Here is a 16,875-nt window from a genome sequence, read left to right as displayed (position 1 = left end):
GAGTGTGACCGTAGTTTAAATAAGTAGTAAAGTATTCGGAGTGTGACCGTAGTTTAAATAAGTAGAAAAGTATTCAGAGTGTGACCGTAGTTTAAATAAGTACAAAAGTATTCAGGGTGTGACCGTAGTTTAAATAAGTAGTAAAGTATTCGGAGTGTGACCGTAGTTTAAATAAGTAGTAAAGTATTCGGAGTGTGACCGTAGTTTAAATAAGTAGAAAAGTATTCGGAGTGTGACCGTAGTTTAAAATGAGTACAAAAGTATTCGGGGTGTGACCGTAGTTTAAATAAGTAGAAAAGTATTCAGAGTGTGACCGTAGTTTAAATAAGTACAAAAGTATTCAGAGTGTGACCGTAGTTTAAATAAGTAGTAAAGTATTCAGAGTGTGACCGTAGTTTAAATAAGTAGAAAAGTATTCAGAGTGTGACCGTAGTTTAAATAAGTAGAAAAGTATTCAGAGTGTGACCGTAGTTTAAATAAGTACAAAAGTATTCGGAGTGTGACCGTAGTTTAAATAAGTAGAAATGTATTCGGAGTGTGACCGTAGTTTAAATAAGTAGAAATGTATTCGGAGTGTGACCGTAGTTTAAATAAGTAGAAAAGTATTCAGAGTGTGACCGTAGTTTAAATAAGTAGAAAAGTATTCAGAGTGTGACCGTAGTTTAAATAAGTACAAAAGTATTCGGAGTGTGACCGTAGTTTAAATAAGTAGAAAAGTATTCGGGGTGTGACCGTAGTTTAAATAAGTAGAAAAGTATTCGGAGTGTGACCGTAGTTTAAATAAGTAGAAATGTATTCAGAGTGTGACCGTAGTTTAAATAAGTACAAAAGTATTCGGAGTGTGACCGTAGTTTAAATAAGTAGAAAAGTATTCAGAGTGTGACCGTAGTTTAAATAAGTACAAAAGTATTCGGAGTGTGACCGTAGTTTAAATAAGTAGAAAAGTATTCAGAGTGTGACCGTAGTTTAAATAAGTAGAAATGTATTCAGAGTGTGACCGTAGTTTAAATAAGTAGAAAAGTATTCAGAGTGTGACCGTAGTTTAAATAAGTAGAAAAGTATTCAGAGTGTGACCGTAGTTTAAATAAGTACAAAAGTATTCGGAGTGTGACCGTAGTTTAAATAAGTAGAAAAGTATTCGGAGTGTGACCGTAGTTTAAATAAGTAGAAAAGTATTCAGAGTGTGACCGTAGTTTAAATAAGTAGTAAAGTATTCGGAGTGTGACCGTAGTTTAAATAAGTAGAAAAGTATTCAGAGTGTGACCGTAGTTTAAATAAGTAGAAAAGTATTCGGAGTGTGACCGTAGTTTAAATAAGTAGAAAAGTATTCGGGGTGTGACCGTAGTTTAAATAAGTAGAAAAGTATTCAGAGTGTGACCGTAGTTTAAATAAGTAGAAAAGTATTCGGAGTGTGACCGTAGTTTAAATAAGTAGAAAAGTATTCGGAGTGTGACCGTAGTTTAAATAAGTAGAAAAGTATTCGGAGTGTGACCGTAGTTTAAATAAGTAGTAAAGTATTCGGGGTGTGACCGTAGTTTAAATAAGTAGAAAAGTATTCAGAGTGTGACCGTAGTTTAAATAAGTAGTAAAGTATTCGGAGTGTGACCGTAGTTTAAATAAGTACAAAAGTATTCGGAGTGTGACCGTAGTTTAAATAAGTAGAAAAGTATTCGGAGTGTGACCGTAGTTTAAATAAGTAGAAAAGTATTCGGGGTGTGACCGTAGTTTAAATAAGTAGAAAAGTATTCGGGGTGTGACCATAGTTTAAGGATAGCGTAGCCGGCCGACAGAAAAGTATTGTGAAATTGTATGTGTGTATAATGGGTTACTAGAGATTTGATGATGTAACAAAAACAAACAAACATGAGAAAACAATAAAATATATATACAGTTGAAGTCGGAAGTTTACATACACTTAGGTTGGAGTCACTAAAACTCATTTTTCAACCACTCCACAAATTTCTTGTTAACAAACTATAGTTTTGGCAAGTCGGTTAGGACATCTACTTTGTGCATGACACAAGTGATTTTTCCATTAATTGTTTACTGACAGATTATTTCACTTGACACTCACTGTATCACAATTCCGGTGGGTCAGAAGTTTACATACACTAAGTTGACTGTGCCTTTAAACAGCTTGGAAAATTCCAGAAAATTATGTCATGGCTTTAGAAGCTTCTCATAGGCTAATTGATATCATTTGAGTCAATTGGAGGTGTACCTGTGGATGTATTTCAAGGCCTACCTTCAAACTCAGTGCCTCTTTGCTTGACATCATGGGAAAATCAAAAGAAATCAGCCAAGACCTCAGAAAGAAATTGTAGACCTCCACAAGTCTGGTTCATCCTTGGGAGCAATTTCCAAACGCCTGAAGTTACCACGTTCATCTGTACAAACAATAGTCTGCAAGTATAAACACCATGGGACTACGCAGCCGTCAGGAAGGAGACGCATTCTGTCTCAAGGTACTTTGGTGCGAAAAGTGCAAATCAATCCCAGAACAACAGCAAAGGACCTTGTGAAGATGCTGGAGGAAACAGGTACAAAAGTATCTATATCCACAGTAAAATGAGTCCTATATCGACACAACCTGAAAGGCCGCTCATCAAGGAAGAAGCCACTTCTCTAAAACCGCCGTAAAAAAGCCAGACTACGGTTTGCAACTGCACATGGGGACAAATATTGTACTTTTTGGAGAAATATCCTCTGGTCTGATGAAACAAAAATAGAACTGTTTGACCATAATAACCATTGTTATGTTTGGAGGAAAAAAGGGGGAGGCTTGCAAGCTGAAGAACATCATCCCAACCATGAAGCACAGGGGTGGCAGCATCATGTTGTGGGGGTGCTTTGCTGCAGGACGGACTGATGCACTTCATAAAATAGATGGCACCATGAGGATGGAAAATTATGCAGATATATTGAAGCAACATCTCAAGACATCAGTCAGGAAGTTAAAGCTTGGCCGCAAATGGGTCTTCCAAATGGACAATGACCCCAAGCATACTTCCAAAGTTGTGGCAAAATGGCTTAAGGACAACAAAGTCAAGGTATTGGAGTGGCCATCACAAAGCCCTGACCTCAAACCTATAGAAAATTTTGGTCAGAACTGAAAAAGTGTTTGCGAGCAAGGAGGCCTACAAACCTGACTCAGTTACACCAGCTCTGTCAGGAGAAATGGGCCAAAATTCACCTAACTTATTGTGGGAAGCTTGTGGAAGTCTACCCGAAACGTTTCACCCAAGTTAAACAATTTAAAGGCAATGCTACCAAATACTAATTGAGTGTATGTAAACTTCTGACCCACTGGGAATGTGATGAAAGAAATAAAAGTTGAAATAAATCATTCTCTCTACTATTATTCTGACATTTCACATTCTTAATATAAAGTGGTGATCCTAACTGACCTAAGACAGGGAATTTTTACTAGGATTAAGTGTCAGGAATTGTGAAAAACTGAATTTAAATGTACTTGGCTAAGGTGTATGTAAACTTCCAACTTCAACTGTATATATACAACTTGCACAACTTCACCTAGATGTACTTAAGTGGTGCAAGAAGTATTCTGAGAAATATTCAGTTGTCCCTTTATGGATCATTTTCTTAATAATAATGTTAATGCTCTGCATGCCTGTCTAAAGGGTCTGGAAAATAACGTGTCAGACAAAGATTGACACATTTGACATGATTTTAAAACAGCTTCCAACAAAAAATATAATCGCCATGTTAATCAGAGCGTTCGTCAAGAATAAAAGGAACACCACCCTGTAATATATGTTGAAACAAACCTCATGCCCTGTTCAATAGGACCAATGAATGGTGAACATGATTTTTTGTATTCACCCACTCAACCGTTTAACTTGATAGGTAGCGAGTTGTTAGCTAAGCTTAAGGATACAATTTATTGTATTCCGATGGAGTTTTCATTGATATCCCCAACAATGAAGACATTTCATGAGTGTGAAACAGAAAGTGAATACCCAACGGAAATTGGTAATAAATATATAGAGTAACATTGTTAGGGTAGATAAAAATCCAAACAATGCCCTCCAGTGGTATCCCGGTGAACATAATTTATCATCTTTGTTTTTAAACTTTATAATAGGGGTAAAAACAGAACACTGTTTGAGAGTGATTCTTGTGTATTTGTAACGGCTTTCTTCTGTGGACGAAGGATCGGACCAAAGCACAGCGTGGTTAGTGTTCAACATGTTTAATAAAGACAATAAACCTGAACACTACAAAATACAAACCAAAATGTGAAAAAACTAAACCAGTCCTGTCTAGTGCATAGACAGAAGACAACCACCCACAAAGTACCCACAGAACATGGCTGCCTAAATATGGTTCCCAATCAGAGACAACGATAGACAGCTGCCTCTAATTGAGAACCAATCCAGGCAACCATAGACATACAAACTACCTAGAAAGGAAACAGCCCTATAAAGATACAAAACCCCTAGACAAGACAAAACACATACATCACCCAAGTCACATCCTGACCTAACCAAAATAACAAGGAAAACAAAGAACACTAAGGTCAGGGTGTGACAGTATTAGAAGTAATATATATGCCATTTAGCAAATGCTTTTATCCAAAGTGATTTACAGTAATTAAATAGTTAAATAAAGCTGTAATAAAATAAAATAAATAAAAACAGTCATGGGTGCATACATGTATGGGTGGTCCCAGAAATCAAACCTACTCTCCTGGCATTACAAGCATCATGCTCTACCAACTGACATGACAACAACTACATGACAACAAATGCATTAACTACAGAAAATGCATAGTCAGCCCAATGGCCTGCTTAATTAATATGCTCCCTTTTAACATGCACATGTAGGGTGAGTATCAGTAAAGTGGACACTCTCTGAAAATGTGCTTTCACCTTATTAAATCCTTCCATTGTCTAAGCCCCCAACATGATACTATCATTAATAGCTTAAGAACTCTACTACACTATACAAAAGAAGGAACAAATAAACATTAAACACAGAATGGATTACTTCTTCAAACACAAATGGTCCTGAGACCATGTCTTTTTCAGTCGATACTGGCAAATTGGGACATCTTTATTGGCAAGATTGGCACTTAATTATTTATTGTAAAGAAGGAGAAATTAGAGAGTAGCCTATATAATTTCAAGATAAACTGCAATCATTCATACAAACTAAATGTATTTAATTATTTAACTGGGCAAGTCAGTTAAATAACAAATTATTATTTACAATGACAGCCTACCCCGGCCAAACCTTAACCCGGACGATGCGGGGCTGATTGTGCGCTGCCCCATGGGACTCCCAATCACAGCCAGTTGTGATCTAGTCTGGAATTGACCTTGGGTCTGTAAGGACATCTCTAGCACTGAGATGCAGTGCCTTAGACCACTGACCCAGGGTCTGTAAGGAAACCTCTAGCACTAAGATGCAGTGCCTTAGACCGCTGAACCAGGGTCTGTAAGGACACCTCTAGCACTGAGATGCAGTGCCTTACACCACTGACCCAGGGTCTGTAAGGACACCTCTAGCACTGAGATGCAGTGCCTTAGACCACTGACCCAGGGTCTGTAAGGATACCTCTAGCACTGAGATGCAGTGACCCAGGGTCTGTAAGGACACCTCTAGCACTGAGATGCAGTGCCTTAGACCACTGACCCAGGGTCTGTAAGGACACCTCTAGCACTGAGATGCAGTGCCTTACACCACTGACCCAGGGTCTGTAAGGACACCTCTAGCACTGAGATGCAGTGCCTTAGACCACTGACCCAGGGTCTGTAAGGACACCTCTAGCACTGAGATGCAGTGCCTTAGACCGCTGAACCAGGGTCTGTAAGGATACCTCTAGCACTGAGATGCAGTGACCCAGGGTCTGTAAGGACACCTCTAGCACTGAGATGCAGTGCCTTAGACCACTGAACCAGGGTCTGTATGGACACCTCTAGCACTGAGATGCAGTGCCTTAGACCGCTGAACCAGAGTCTGTAAGGACACCTCTAGCACTGAGATGCAGTGCCTTAGACCACTGACCCAGGGTCTGTAAGGACACCTCTAGTACTGAGATGCAGTGCCTTAGACCACTGACCCAGGGTCTGTAAGGACACCTCTAGCACTGAGATGCAGTGCCTTAGACCGCTGCAACACTCAGGAGCCCATGTATTGAAACATTCTTTAGGTATATTGTTTAACATTCATAATTATCATGAATTATTATTATTAATATCATCATACTTGATTATAATTATATGGTGCTTATTTAATTGTATAGCTTATATAAAATAAAAAGAACCATATCTAAGCCTATCAGGTCAACACTCTCATTGCTACACTCTAGTGAACATTTTGTAGAATGCAACCAGAAAGACCCCTTACCCCTCAATGACTGTTTCAAATACAGCTATATAAACTTTTTTTTGTCATACACAGTACTTGTATGGTTATAAATATCGCTAGCTAGGGCTAATGTTGGTGAGGTAATATAAAACGCAAAGTGAAGTGTTGGCCCCACGTTTCATGAGCTGAAATAAAAAAAATCCCAGAAATGTCCATATACACAAAAGCTTATTTCTCTCAAATTGTGTGCACAAATTTGTTTACATCCCTGTTGGTGAGCATTTCTCCTTTGCAAAGATAATCCATCCACCTGACAGGTGTGGCATATCAATAAGCTGATTAAACAGCATGATCATTACACAGGTATAAGGGCACAAGGCAAGACCCAAATGCAGACACAGGAGGCAGATGGTTGAGCTCCGATATTTTTAATAACAAAAGGGACAGGCAAAAGGTAGTTCGGGGACAGGCGAGAGTTCATAAACCAGGTCAGAGTCCAAACAGTACCAGACAGGCTCAAGGTCAGGATAGGTAGGGGTTCAGTGAACAGGCCCGAATTCAAACAGTACCAGGTGATTGGCAGGCTCGAGGTCTGAACAGGCAGAGTGGTCAGGCAGGTGGGTTCAGCTTCAGGACAGGCAAGGGTCAAAACCAGGAAAAACAGAGACTGAGGAAAAAAGGAGCTAAGAAAACCGCTGTTTGACTTTTCAAAACAAGACAAACTGGCACAGAGAGACAGGAAACACAGGGATATGTACACCGGGGATAATAAGCGACATCTGGAAGGGGTGGAGACACAAGGACAGGTGAAACAGATCAGGGCCTGACAACAGGTGCACATTGTGCCGGGGACAATAATAGGCCACTTTAAAATGAGCAGTTTTGTCACACAACCCCATGCCACAGATGTCTCAAGTTTTGATTGTTCATGCAATTAGCATGCTGACTGCAGGATGGTCCACCAGAGCTGTTGCCAGAGAATTGAATAATCTCCATATTTCTATCATAAGCTGCCTCCAACATTGTTTTAAAGAATTTAGTAGCAAAAGTAGAATGAAATCCATTTACAGTCATTTTGATTCACAATTACATCCTATTACAAAATATGTTGTAATGATACTCTGAATATACTTTTAGTTTATTTTAACCATAACATTATTTACCTGAGAATGCTATTTCAATTTACTTACCATTATGCCTCTGGAGATGCGTGTCATTACACAGGATGCCACGCCCACAATAATGACACCGTACCCATTGAAAACATTGTTAATCATCGCAAACTTCCTCAGTAACACACAGGCATTGATTGTTGGTGATGTTATTGTACACATTTAAAGAAATACATAAAAGTTAAGTGCCCCGCTTTGTTACATATCCCACTTAACCAATATTCACCCTACATGACAACAAGTTCATGAACACTCCACTGGAAATGCATAGTCACAGCATAATAGCCTCTTAAACGGATAGTTCACCCAAATTAAAAGCATATATATTGGTTTCCTTATCCTGTAGCTTTCAGTAAGACAGCAATCCTACTTAGGTTTTGTTGAACTTTTTAGCATGTGTGGCACAAAACCAACGCAAGTCAATATCCCATATTAGACTGCTCACAGGGTAAGAAAACCAATAATGATCTGTTTAACATGTTCCCTTTGACCATCTGGACATACAGTACATGAGCCTATAACACTTAATGGGAAATGCATCGTCAGCCTTCATACTCTTTAGGTACATAGGAATACAGTAAAACACACATTTCAAATTATTAGAATGGAGGTTATGAAAACAATGACATTTTTATAAATTGGATGACACCTCTTTTCTATTAGAATACTTGCACAGGAAGATTAAGGCAGTATGCCTTCACACACACACACATTCACACACACTCACACACATTCACACACCAGAACATCTGGTTACATTTTATTTTACAGTCCTATTTCAGTAATTATTTATTTGTATTTACAGATACAGTGCCTTGCAAAAGTATTTGGCCCCCTTGAACTTTGCGACCTTTTGCCACATTTCAGGCTTCAAACATAAAGATATAAAAGTGTATTTTGTTGTGAAGATTCAACAACAAGTGGGACACAATCATGAAGTGGAACGACATTTATTGGATATTTCAAAAAATTTTAACAAATCAAAAACTGAAAAATTGGGCTTGCAAAATTATTCAGCCCCTTTACTTTCAGTGCAGCAAACTCTCTCCAGAAGTTCAAGGAGGATCTCTGAATGATCCAATGTTGACCTAAATGACTAATGATGATAAATACAATCCACCTGTGTGTAATCAAGTCTCCGTATAAATGCACCTGCACTGTGATAGTCTCAGAGGTCCGTCAAAAGTGCAGAGAGCATCATGAAGAACAAGGAACACACCAGGCAGGTCCGAGATACTGTTGTGAAGAAGTTTAAAGCCGGATTTGGATACAAAAAGATTTCCCAAGCTTTAAACATCCCAAGGAGCACTGTGCAAGCGATAATATTGAAATGGAAGGAGTATCAGACCACTGCAAATCTACCAAGACCTGGCCGTCCCTCTAAACTTTCAGCTCATACAAGGAGGAGACTGATCAGAGATGCAGCCAAGAGGCCCATGATCACTCTGGATGAACTGCAGAGATCTACAGCTGAGGTGGGAGACTCTGTCCATAGGACAACAATCAGTCGTATATTGCACAAATCTGGCCTTTATGGAGGAGTGGCAAGAAGAAAGCCATTTCTTAAAGATATCCATAAAAAGTGTCGTTTAAAGTTTGCCACAAGCCACCTGGGAGACACACCAAACATGTGGAAGAAGGTGCTCTGGTCAGATGAAACCAAAATTGAACTTTTTGGCAACAATGCAAAATGTTATGTTTGGCGTAAAAGCAACACAGCTCATCACCCTGAACACACCATCCCCACTGTCAAACATGGTGGTGGCAACATCATGGTTTGGGCCTGCTTTTCTTCAGCAGGGACAGGGAAGATGGTTAAAATTGATGGGAAGATGGATGGAGCCAAATACAGGACCATTCTGGAAGAAAACCTGATGGATTCTGCAAAAGACTTGAGACTGGGACGGAGATTTGTCTTCCAACAAGACAATGATCTAAAACATAAAGCAAAATCTACAATGGAATGGTTCAAAAATAAACATATCCAGGTGTTAGAATGGCCAAGTCAAAGTCCAGACCTGAATCCAATCGAGAATCTGTGGAAAGAACTGAAAACTGCTGTTCACAAATGCTCTCCATCCAACCTCACTGAGCTCGAGCTGTTTTGCAATGAGGAATGGGAAAAAAATTCAGTCTCTCGATGTGCAAAACTGATAGAGACATACCCCAAGCGACTTACAGCTGTAATCGCAGCAAAAGGTGGCGCTACAAAGTATTAACTTAAGGGGGCTGAATAATTTTGCACGCCCAATTTTTCAGTTTTTGATTTGTTAAAAAAGTTTGAAATATCCAATAAATGTCGTTCCACTTCATGATTGTGTCCCACTTGTTGTTGATTCTTCACAAAAAAATACAGTTGTATATCTTTATGTTTGAAGCCTAAAATGTGGCAAAAGGTCGCAAAGTTCAAGGGGGCCGAATACTTTCGCAAGGCACTGTAAATAATGTAGTAACAATAATGCAGAACTCAATCACTCCAGGAACCAACACATGATTAATGTGATTGTAACCAATATGTTTTTGCCATTTTACCTTGTAATTGTGAGCTAAATATCATATATATATAGTGGGCTGTAAAATTAAAGCTTATTTACTTTTGGCACTACTCAATCCGTAAAGCTGAAGATGTTCCCGCTGTTGCGGAGACTGCTTTCACGGTAAATACTGCACATGTCGACTCAATCGGAAATTACCTTCACATTTTAATACGGATGTTCCACAATGCTTCGGCAATACAGATTGAATCCAGCCCTAAGTGAGAATAGGCATTGGTCTGAAGTCGAAAAAGAAAGGAAATTCACGAGCACCACAATAACTACTCCACCTATGCTCAACCAAAGTTTTCCAACACACAGCTTTGACCTACTACAGTAGCTATGTTGGTATTATACTTCAAATAATGTGTAGGCAGGTTGCTTAGGATTCAAACCTTCTCAAACAGCCTAATTCATACTCTTAGAGGAGGTGCTGCCACAATAATGTGATTTTTACCGCATGTTCAAATGTTGGACTCTTCACACATCCCATCCACTACCCTTTAAAACTTTTTTTATTACATGAAAGCAAGCTTTGCTTTTATACTTACAAGACCATCACACTTGATTGAGCGAGTTGTTTTGTCTTGTAGTAATGTGGTGCCTGCCTGTATTTCATTAAACCTTTATTTTAGCAATACATGCATTGAGAAAAATAGATATTTGATAACATATTTTTTGGGTCAGTAGGCACCCAACATAACAACAGGTTATGGTGTGTTGGATACAGTCACTCTTATAGAGGTCTACAGAGCCTGTCTGTATTCCTGGTTTCTGTAACTGTTAGATTACCTGTGTAATATCCACATCAGCTCAGATACACTTGTTTTACTAACATGGTCCTGTTTTATCAATTGCTGTGCGGATCAATGGGCAGTTCATTACCTATGTCAAATGAATATGTAGCTTAAAGTTATGCCTGTATTTGTATTTGCAATAAAGATGGTGACACTACAATAATACACGTTTACAATAGGCCTATATAAAAAAATACATACAGCCCAATAATATTTACAGTATCTGTTTGCATTTATTGATTAACCTCAGCTTGAATACCACCCTAGGGCTAGCTACCTCTTATGACAGGCAGTCTGTTGCAGGCAGCAGCAGCTGTGTTGTTAAACGAGCAACCAAGTTGCTCGACCAGGTTAGATAGCTAAACTCTGAGATTCAGCTAAAAATATGTTAGCATTGACAGAAACGCTACAAAAAGGTAGCACATCGTGAGCTATAAATTATACATTTAATAAAAACTGTTGTACCTACAAATTTAGTCAATCCGCCCTTTTATTATCCACTTTATGGACGGTAATCTCATTTTTTTAATCTCATTTTAATCCGAAGTCTGGAATTTGAGCTAGGTAGGCACAGAAAATACTATTTTAAAAAACCATTAAAAATCCAGTATGTGGTTTGTTATATGCATACTATAGTCAACTATAATATTAAAGCACAGGCACAACTATAATATTAAAGCATCGGATTCTTCCCAAGGGGCACTAGGGGGAGCCAGCCTCAAGCCAAGCAACCCAAACAAGTATACCTGAATAGCGTGGAGAGGCAGCCTCAAGCCAAGCAACCCTAAACAGGCATACCTGAAGAGGGTGTGGCAGTCAAGGTACAAATGGGCAGCTGTTCCTGCCTGTTTCCGTGACGACCCCTCCTCTGCCTTGGCCCTGACCTTCCCGTGGACCATCCCATTGGGGATGTTGAAATTTCTACCTTAGTGTTGACTCCACTTCAGACAAAGATGTTTATGACTCTAAGCGTAGGTGGCAGGGAGAGGCCTGTAGGGCAATTATGTGACCCATACTGCCAAGCCCTTAGGGTTATTTGAAACAGCAGCCCTATACACGTCAGAGTCAACTTCTGATATTTGTAAAGAGGCTGTTTCTTCTCGGCTATAATCGTTGTCTTCTGACCCTCCCACCATCATCCACTCATTGCATGTACAGTGGGGCAAAAAGTATTTAGTCAGCCACCAATTGTGCCTGCCCGGCCAAACTGAGCAATCGGGGAGAAGGGCCTTGGGCAGGGAGGTGACCAGGAACCCGATGGTCACTCTGACAGAGCTTCAGAGTTCCTCTGTGGAGATGGGAGAACCTTCCAGAAGGACAACCATCTCTGCATCATTCCAACAACCAGGCATTTATGGTAGAGTGGCCAGACGGAAACCACTCAGTAAAAGGCAGATGACAGCCCGCTTGGATTTTTGCCAATAGGCACCTAAAGACTCAGACCATGAGAAACAAGATTATCTGGACTGATGAAACCAAGATTAAACTCTTTTGTCTGAATGGCAAGCCTCACGCCTGGTGGAAACCTGGCACCATCCCTGCGGTGAAAGAGGGTGGTGGCAGCATCTTGCTGTGGGGATGTTTTTCAGCGGCAGGGACTGGTAGATGAGTCAAGATTGAGGGAAAGATGAACGGAGCAAAGTACAGAGAGATCCTTGATGAAAACCTACTCCAGAGTGCTCAGGACCTCAGACTAGGGTGAAGGTTTACCTTCCAACCTTCCAACAAGACAAGTTCTCCCACTTAAAAAGGTGAGAGAGGCCTGTAATTCTCATCATAGGTACACTTCAACTATGCAGACAAAATGAGAAAAAAAATCCAGAAAATCACATTGTTGGATTTTTAATGAATTTATTTGCAAATTATGGTGGAAAATAAGTATTTGGTCACCTACAAACAAGCACGATTTCTGGCTCTCACAGAGCTGTAACTTCTTCTTTAAGAGGCTCCTCTGTCCTCCATTCGTTACCTGTATTAATGGCACCTGTTTGAACTTGTTATCAGTATAAAAGACACCTGTCCACAACCTCAAACAGTCACACTCCAAACTCCACTATGGCCAAGACCAAAGAGCTGTCAAAGGACACCAGAAACAAAATTGTAGACCTGCACCAGGCTGGGAAGACTGAATCTGCAATAGGTAAGCAGCTTGGTTTGAAGAAATCAACTGTGGGAGCAATTATTAGGAAATAAAAGACATACAAGACCACTGATAATCTCCCTCGATCTGGGGCTCCACGCAAGATCTCACCCCATGGGGTCAAAATGATCACAGGAATGGTGAGCAAAAATCCCAGAACCACACGGGGGGACCTAGTGAATGACCTGCAAAGAGCTGGGACCAAAGTAACAAAGCCTACCATCAGTAACACACTACGCCGCCAGGGACTCAAATCCTGCAGTGCCAGACGTGTCCCCCTGCTTAAGCCAGTACATGTCCAGGACCATCTGAAGTTTGCTAGAGAACATTTGGTCCAGAAGAAGATTGGGAGAATGTCATATGGTCAGATGAAACCAAAATATAACTTTTTGGTAAAAACTCAACTCGTCGTGTTTGGAGGACAAAGAATGCTGAGTTGCATCCAAAGAACACCATACCTACTGTGAAGCATGGGGGTGGAAACATCATGCTTTGGGGCTGTTTTTCTGCAAAGGGACCAGAATGACTGATCTGTGTAAAGGAAAGAATTAATGGGGCCATGTATTGTGGGATTTTGAGTGATAACCTCCTTCCATCAGCAAGGGCATTGAAGATGATACGTGGCTGGGTCTTTCAGCATGACAATGATCCCAAACACACCGCCCGGGCAACGAAGGATGGCTTCATAAGAAGCTTTTCAAGGTCCTGGAGTGGCCTAGCCAGTCTCCAGATCTCAACCCCATATAAAATCTTTGGAGGGAGTTGAAAGTCCGTGTTGCCCAGCAGCAACAGCCCCAAAACATCACTGCTCTAGAGGAGATCTGCATGGAGGAATGGGCCAAAATACCAGCAACAGTGTGTGAAAACCTTGTGAAGACTTACAGAAAACGTTTGACCTCTGTCATTGCCAACAAAGGCTATATAACAAAGTATTGAGATAAACTTTTGTTATTGACCAAATACTTATTTTCCACCATAATTTGCAAATAAATTCATAAAAAATCCTACAATGTGATATTCTGGATTTTTTTCCTCATTTTGTCTGTCATAGTTGAATTGTACCTATGATGAAAATTACAGGCCTCTCATCTTTTTAAGTGGGAGAACTTGCACAATTGGTGGATGACTAAATACTTTTTTGATAACATATTTTTTGGGTCAGTAGGCACCCAACATAACAACAGGTTATGGTGTGTTGGATACAGTCACTCTTATAGAGGTCTACAGAGCCTGTCTGTATTCCTGGTTTCTGTAACCGTTAGATTACCTGTGTAATATCCACATCAGCTCAGATACACTTGTTTTACTAACATGGTCCTGTTTTATCAATTGCTGTGCGGATCAATGGGCAGTTCATTACCTATGTCAAATGAATATGTAGCTTAAAGTTATGCCTGTATTTGTATTTGCAATAAAGATGGTGACACTACAATAATACACGTTTACAATAGGCCTATATAAAAAAATACATACAGCCCAATAATATTTACAGTATCTGTTTGCATTTATTGATTAACCTCAGCTTGAATACCACCCTAGGGCTAGCTACCTCTTATGACAGGCAGTCTGTTGCAGGCAGCAGCAGCTGTGTTGTTAAACGAGCAACCAAGTTGCTCGACCAGGTTAGATAGCTAAACTCTGAGATTCAGCTAAAAATATGTTAGCATTGACAGAAACGCTACAAAAAGGTAGCACATCGTGAGCTATAAATTATACATTTAATAAAAACTGTTGTACCTACAAATTTAGTCAATCCGCCCTTTTATTATCCACTTTATGGACGGTAATCTCATTTTTTTAATCTCATTTTAATCCGAAGTCTGGAATTTGAGCTAGGTAGGCACAGAAAATACTATTTTAAAAAACCATTAAAAATCCAGTATGTGGTTTGTTATATGCATACTATAGTCAACTATAATATTAAAGCACAGGCACAACTATAATATTAAAGCATCGGATTCTTCCCAAGGGGCACTAGGGGGAGCCAGCCTCAAGCCAAGCAACCCAAACAAGTATACCTGAATAGCGTGGAGAGGCAGCCTCAAGCCAAGCAACCCTAAACAGGCATACCTGAAGAGGGTGTGGCAGTCAAGGTACAAATGGGCAGCTGTTCCTGCCTGTTTCCGTGACGACCCCTCCTCTGCCTTGGCCCTGACCTTCCCGTGGACCATCCCATTGGGGATGTTGAAATTTCTACCTTAGTGTTGACTCCACTTCAGACAAAGATGTTTATGACTCTAAGCGTAGGTGGCAGGGAGAGGCCTGTAGGGCAATTATGTGACCCATACTGCCAAGCCCTTAGGGTTATTTGAAACAGCAGCCCTATACACGTCAGAGTCAACTTCTGATATTTGTAAAGAGGCTGTTTCTTCTCGGCTATAATCGTTGTCTTCTGACCCTCCCACCATCATCCACTCATTGCATGTACAGTGGGGCAAAAAGTATTTAGTCAGCCACCAATTGTGCCTGCCCGGCCAAACTGAGCAATCGGGGAGAAGGGCCTTGGGCAGGGAGGTGACCAGGAACCCGATGGTCACTCTGACAGAGCTTCAGAGTTCCTCTGTGGAGATGGGAGAACCTTCCAGAAGGACAACCATCTCTGCATCATTCCAACAACCAGGCATTTATGGTAGAGTGGCCAGACGGAAACCACTCAGTAAAAGGCAGATGACAGCCCGCTTGGATTTTTGCCAATAGGCACCTAAAGACTCAGACCATGAGAAACAAGATTATCTGGACTGATGAAACCAAGATTAAACTCTTTTGTCTGAATGGCAAGCCTCAAGCCTGGTGGAAACCTGGCACCATCCCTGCGGTGAAAGAGGGTGGTGGCAGCATCTTGCTGTGGGGATGTTTTTCAGCGGCAGGGACTGGTAGATGAGTCAAGATTGAGGGAAAGATGAACGGAGCAAAGTACAGAGAGATCCTTGATGAAAACCTACTCCAGAGTGCTCAGGACCTCAGACTAGGGTGAAGGTTTACCTTCCAACCTTCCAACAAGACAAGTTCTCCCACTTAAAAAGGTGAGAGAGGCCTGTAATTCTCATCATAGGTACACTTCAACTATGCAGACAAAATGAGAAAAAAAATCCAGAAAATCACATTGTTGGATTTTTAATGAATTTATTTGCAAATTATGGTGGAAAATAAGTATTTGGTCACCTACAAACAAGCACGATTTCTGGCTCTCACAGAGCTGTAACTTCTTCTTTAAGAGGCTCCTCTGTCCTCCATTCGTTACCTGTATTAATGGCACCTGTTTGAACTTGTTATCAGTATAAAAGACACCTGTCCACAACCTCAAACAGTCACACTCCAAACTCCACTATGGCCAAGACCAAAGAGCTGTCAAAGGACACCAGAAACAAAATTGTAGACCTGCACCAGGCTGGGAAGACTGAATCTGCAATAGGTAAGCAGCTTGGTTTGAAGAAATCAACTGTGGGAGCAATTATTAGGAAATAAAAGACATACAAGACCACTGATAATCTCCCTCGATCTGGGGCTCCACGCAAGATCTCACCCCATGGGGTCAAAATGATCACAGGAATGGTGAGCAAAAATCCCAGAACCACACGGGGGGACCTAGTGAATGACCTGCAAAGAGCTGGGACCAAAGTAACAAAGCCTACCATCAGTAACACACTACGCCGCCAGGGACTCAAATCCTGCAGTGCCAGACGTGTCCCCCTGCTTAAGCCAGTACATGTCCAGGACCATCTGAAGTTTGCTAGAGAACATTTGGTCCAGAAGAAGATTGGGAGAATGTCATATGGTCAGATGAAACCAAAATATAACTTTTTGGTAAAAACTCAACTCGTCGTGTTTGGAGGACAAAGAATGCTGAGTTGCATCCAAAGAACACCATACCTACTGTGAAGCATGGGGGTGGAAACATC

Source organism: Oncorhynchus mykiss, chromosome 7 (genome assembly GCF_057628025.1).
Source record: "Oncorhynchus mykiss isolate SJ-2025 chromosome 7, ASM5762802v1, whole genome shotgun sequence".
In the NCBI taxonomy this organism is placed as follows: Eukaryota; Metazoa; Chordata; class Actinopteri; order Salmoniformes; family Salmonidae; genus Oncorhynchus; species Oncorhynchus mykiss.
The sequence above is the reverse complement of the archived record's forward strand: the minus strand, read 5'-3'. Positions refer to the sequence as shown.